The sequence below is a fragment of the Myotis lucifugus genome, unplaced genomic scaffold, assembly GCF_000147115.1.
Source record: "Myotis lucifugus unplaced genomic scaffold, Myoluc2.0 scaffold_146, whole genome shotgun sequence".
NCBI classification, from domain to species: Eukaryota; Metazoa; Chordata; class Mammalia; order Chiroptera; family Vespertilionidae; genus Myotis; species Myotis lucifugus.
Window position 1 is genome coordinate 2596408 of NW_005871194.1, and position 6236 is coordinate 2602643.

A 6236-nucleotide genomic window follows, 5' to 3' on the forward strand; every position below is an offset into this window, starting at 1 on the left:
ATGTCTGTACATGTTGTGATTTATTCAACTGGTAATTCTATAAACACCTTAAAATCAACACAATATACTTGTACACTCATACTTAGATGAGTTTCTATTGTTGTTGTTGCTACTTTCATTGTTGCATAAGTCACTGAGTTTATGGTAATTTGTTATGCAGCAATTATAGTCTGATGCAGGTATATAAAATTAAGTCATATTTAGAGAAGTTGACCTTCCCAAAGTCATAAGTCCCAGGACCCAGAATTCAACCCAGGAGTCTTCTGATGCCACCTACTTTAAGATATCACCAAGCAGTTATTAAACATCTGATTGAGGTTGCAATGAAGGTATAAAAAACATTCCTTCAATTTGAAGTTTTGGTTACCTTTCAGGCAGAGAATCTGAAGAACACAGTAGACACTATATAATCAGCTTCTAGTTGTTATGATATCAACTAGAATGATACAAGGATTTGAAGCTAAACACTATTTTTACAGCCTAATCATAGCCGATTACAGTGGTAAATTCAGATGACCCAGTTGTGAACAAGAGAAATGTAAAACCTTGATGCTGAAGGATTTTTTTGTGCCCATTAAGAAAGGTAATTGCAGTTCATTTTCAGGAGAGTCACAGAGATGGATTATGTTGTTTGAATGGTACCGAGATCACTTGGAGATAAAATGCAGTTGCCTATTTTGTTGAATCATATTGAAATCAGCTGGGGCACTGTTTCTCCTCTGGTGCAGCTTCTTTACTGAGAATCTGGGGATAAAAACAGCCCCACTTAATTTTCTTTTCTTTTTTTAAAAACATATTTTATTGATTTTTTACAGAGAGGAAGAGAGAGGGATAGAGAGTTAGAAACATCGATGACAGAGAAACATCGATCAGCTGCCTCTTGCACACCTCCTACTGGGGATGTGCCCGCAACCAAGGTACATGCCCTTGGCTGGAATCGAACCTGGGACCGTTCAGTCCGCAAGCCAACGCTCTATCCCCTGAGCCAAACTGGTTAGGGCCCCACTTAATTTTCTAGGTCATTTAGGTAGAGACCAGCCAAGGCTCACCAATCCCATTCTCCCTCTGAACAGACGTGAAGACTTCATTGTCCAGGCTCCCTTACAGCTACTCTGGGACCATCTGTATAGCCCTGGAATACAGAATGTGGCCAGAAACGATGTATGCCACTCTAGGGCCATTACCTAACTTTCCTGCTTGATCATTTGTAAGGTTTCTCTTTCTCATATATGGGTCAGAAATAAGGGACTCTGAGATGCAGAGACCACAATGGAAAGAACTTAAGTCCCTGAGTCACCATGTGGAGGCGAGCGGCCTAGAAGAGCCAGCTGGCCTGCATAGGACAGAGACATGAAACACACACACACACACACACACACGCACGCACGCACACACGCACACACACACACACACACACACTCCAAAACAAAACCAAAAACTGAACCACTGCAATACACTCGTTGAACTACTGACATTATTGAGACAGTGGGGTTGTTACAACATGGAGCTAACATTACACTGACTAATAGAGTAGATCATGACAAGAAAGGGGTGGGATTAAAACCTGAACAGGGCACTGATGCAATTGCCAAGGACCTTTGAACTATCCCAACCTGCCTGTCCCTGACCCTTGCCTAGATCAGGACTCTGCAAGGGCGACCCTTCCCACTTGCTTATCTGTGCTGACTCTGCAACCAGTTGATATTCCCGTCAATCTCAGTTTATCTCCACCAGACTGCCCTCAAGGTGTTTAGATAGACAATAGTAACCTCCTGTTGTCACTGTTCATATCAATGTTGTCCTTGTTTTGATACTTGTTGAATTATATCCGTGGCAATTTCAAAACAAGAGAGTTAAAATCTTGCGTTATAACTGCTATCTTTTTTTAAATTTTAGTTTTTCAATTACTGTTGACATTCAATATTATATTGTATTAGTTTCAGGTGTACCTCATAGTGGTTAGGCAATCGTATACTTTACAAAGTGGTCCCCCTGATATTGCCAGTATCCACCTAGCACAATATATCATTATTATAATATTACTGACTGTATTCCCTGTGCTGTACTTTACATCCCCGTGACTATTCTGTAACTATCAGTTTGTACTACTTACTCCCTGCACCTTTCTCACCCAGTCCCCTACCTCTCCTCCCCTCTGGCAACCATCAGTCGGTTCTCTGCATCTAAAAGTCTATGCTCTTTTAAAACTGCTTCAAAACTGCCCTCTTGAAATGGAACTTTCATTATCAGTTTTGGAAGTATTTTAATGTCTCTTCAAAATCGCTCTTTGGGCACGAACCAAGCCAAAACACCCAAGATGCCTTTGGATGAGTCTACCCTTTCTCATAGTGTAAAAAAAAACCCCAAAAACAGGAAAGGATAGCTTAATTTGGATATGCAAAATGTATATTGAGTGAATGCTTGCAGTGTTTGAAGTAGAAGGTAAGAGTCATTTATTCAAAGGGCCAGATGAATGAAAACATTACAGCGATTATGAATAATTAATTTCAATGACAGTGGGCTTCTTTATTCTTATACTAGATGTGAATTTCTCAACAGTGGCACTATTGACATTGCCCTGGATAATTCCTTGTTGGGGGCAGGAGGAAGAAAGAGAAGTTGCCTGTGTACTGTAGAATTTTAGGTGGCATTCCCGCTCTCTACCCACTAGATGCCAGTTGCAACCTGCCCCTGAGTGTGACAACCAAAAATGTCTCTGACATTGTCCAAATCATCCCCCTTGCACTAGAATGATGTGTCAGGAGGACGTTTGGGGAGGGAGGAGATGCTGGTCAAGGAGACTTCCTATATTTTATGTTGAGCAAGTAGAATTTGGTACTGTTTCCTGGGATTAAAAAAAAAAAGCAAAGCTGTGATATGGGAAGCAGAGAAGAATCCAGAATTTGCTTTTTAAAAAGTCCAACTCCTGATTAGATTACCTGAGTCAGCAGGTCAGTGTAGGACGCTCTTGGACAAATTGCTTTTTTATTGCCCTCGAGCTGTACTTGGTTGGCTGGCTGTATCATCTCATAAAGAAGTGTCTTATAGAGGGAATCTGATATTTGTAAATGATCTCGTGCCTCAGTCAAAAGGGGCTGATTTCAAAATATAAAACACTACCTTTACAAAAAAAAGAAGAAGGAAGAGGAGAAGGGGGAACCTCACTATTTAAAATAGGAAGAAAGTAAAGAGCTTAGTCAGTGAAAAGCATTTTCTCCACTCGGGTTTTCTGGACCTTTGGATTGACTTCTTGACTCAGGCAATCTAATCAGGGTTTGAAGCTAATTTTGGATTCGGTGTTCTCCAGCCAAGAGAATTGTAGCCACAACCTCCCTCCAGAAAGCAGTCTGAATGAGACTTTTCAAAGTAGGGAAACAGTTCAACCATAATGCAGACATGTGTGAGGGTGGGGCAAAGGGGTAATGGCCACCGTAAGAGAAGGTAAGTACAGACTGAAGGTAAGTAGGCAACTCCATAGACTATAACAGGACATATTACAGGGCAATTTACATATGGGAAATTGGGCTGGAGTGAACAGATGGCAAAGCAGTTTTTTGCAAATTATTCTCCTCAGACAGACACCTGTTACAATACATTTTAAAATATATATATGTTTTTATTGATTTTAGAGAGGAAGGGAAAGGGAGAGAGAGAGAAACTTTCTTGATGAAGAGAGAAAGAAACATCAATTAGCTGCCTCCTGCCTACCTCGAGCCCGTGACCTAGACATGTGCCCTGACCGGGAATATACCTGGCTTTCTTACAATTGTTGTGGTAGAAACGTTGATCTGACATAGTCTGCTACATCTACCCCAAATCAGAAGCACCCAGCCAACTTCTGTTTGAAGTGCATAGGTCTATGAATATTTGTAAAAGGGCACAGTACTATGAACTCAGTGGCTCAATTATGTGTAAACTAGAAGCCCGTTGCATGAAATTTGGCAGGGGGGGGGGGGTCCCTCAATCTAGCCTGCACCCTCTTTCAGTCCAGGAGCCCTTGGGGGATGTCTGACTGACAGCTTAGGCCTACTCCCCATGGGAAGTGGGCTTAGCCATAGTCGGACATCCTGAGCGCTGCTGCAAAGGCGGGAGAGGCTCCCCTCACCACCGCTGTGCTAGCCAGCTGTGAGCCCAGCATCAGGCTGAGCAGCGCTCCCCTTGTGGGAGCACACTGACCACCAGGGGGCAGCTCCTGCATTGAGCGTCTGCCCCCTGGTGGTCAGTTCACGTCATAGTGACCAGTCCTTCTGTCATTCAGTCGATTTGCATATCAGCCTTTTATTATATAGGGTCATTTATGCATGAGAAAACAAAGACTCAATGCACATGAATCATAGCATGTTCTGGTTAATGTGCCCCCAAAAAATTTCATTAAAGTAAAGAATATTGAAATGATAGAGAAGTCATCTGGTCAGCTGGTCAAAGATAGTGGGAATGACATATTCATATCAGACAAAGTAGCCTTTGGATCATAGAAAGTTACCAGGGATAAAGATGGGCATTACATAATGATAAAAAGGCCAAGAAGACACAACCATCCTAAATGTGTTTGCACCCAATACCACAACTTCCAATTACATGAAGCAAAATCTGTTAGATCTGAAAGGAAAAACAAAGTCTCTAATTTTTGTTAAAATCTTCACTACTCTTCTCCCAGTAATCAATAGAAACAGTATACAGAAAAAACAAACAAACAAACAAACAGAAAACCTTAACAGCAACCAACTAGATCTAACTGACATTTATCTAACACTCCACTCAATCAATAGCAGAATATATCTCCTTGCATTTGCAATATTCACCCAGCCAGATGATATCTTGGGTTATAAGGCAAGTCCTAATCGATTTGACATAAAAAATAAATTTTCTGACTATACAGTAATAGATTTGAACTAGAAATCAATAACCCAAAGATAACAGGAAAATCTACAGAGACTTGGAAAGGAAACAACACATTGCTAAATAATTCATGGCTCAAAGAGTAAGTCTCGAGGGAGATTAGAAGATACTTGGAACTGAATGAAAATTCGAAATAGAGGAGTGAAAATCCTGATTTCCCAGGTGAGATTATCAATTGGGCAGTCGAGAGTTTTGTATAAAGAGGAGCTTCCCTCTGATGAAACTGTTTCTTTTCTCATGGTTTGAAGACAGTATTAAAATTTTTGGTGTGAGCCACAATCATCTTGGCCATAATAGAGGAAAGCTTATGCATACTGGATTTCCTCTGTTAGGTTGCTCTTTATGATATGATACTGAGTATACATGCCAGTATAAGCTGATACCGAGCATATTGATTTCAGAGTGAGGAAGGGGGAGGGAGAGAGGGCTAGAAACATCAATGATGAGAATCATTGATTGGCTGCCACCTGCATGACCCCTACAGGGGATCGAGCCCGCAACCCAGGCATGTGCCCTGTCCTGGTTGATGAGTCGACACTTAACCACACCAGATGGGCATCTAGATAGATCTTACCCTGTAAGTCAGTGACCAAATGACTCACATTTAAGACAAGATGTTCTGGAGGAAATGAATGGATAGACAGATAATTTGCAGCATGGGTGGAGACCTTCCTATTTCCACAATCTGCTTAGGTTGGAAGAAATCCTCTGCAACTAAACCTAAGGGCTTCATCCACCCACACCCTCACTCAAAACACCAACTCCAAGAGCCAACCCTCACTGTGCAAGATTAAGTTCATCTTCACTGAGTTCAATGGATTTTCTAATTGGCAAGTTAGGCGTGGGCTCAACTTTCCATAGAATATGGTGCACTCTCATTTTCTTTCCCAAACTGCTAGTCTTTTGCCTTACAGTTGCTGTGCAATACCACCTAATGAGCTCCCTTTAAAACATAAGGAAATGGCCAGGCTGGTGTGGCTCAGTGGTTGAGTGTCAACCTATGAACCAGGAGGTCATGATTCCATTCCCAGACAGGGCACATGCCTGGGTTATGGGCTTGATCCCCAGTATGGGACATACAGGAGGCAGCCGATCAGTGATTCTCATCATTGATGTTTCTAACCCTCTCGCTTTCTCCCTTACTCTCTGAAATCAATAAAAATATATATTCTAAAAAAATAAAACACAAGGAAATGCTTTGGAGTTAGACAATCACCTGGGGACTACAAAGAGTAGTGCCTGAATACACTGAAAAAGGAAAAAGGGAGACTATTGGCTTTTGGTCCTCTGATTCAACTATAAGACCCAGCTGCCCTTTTTTTTTAATCCTCACCTAA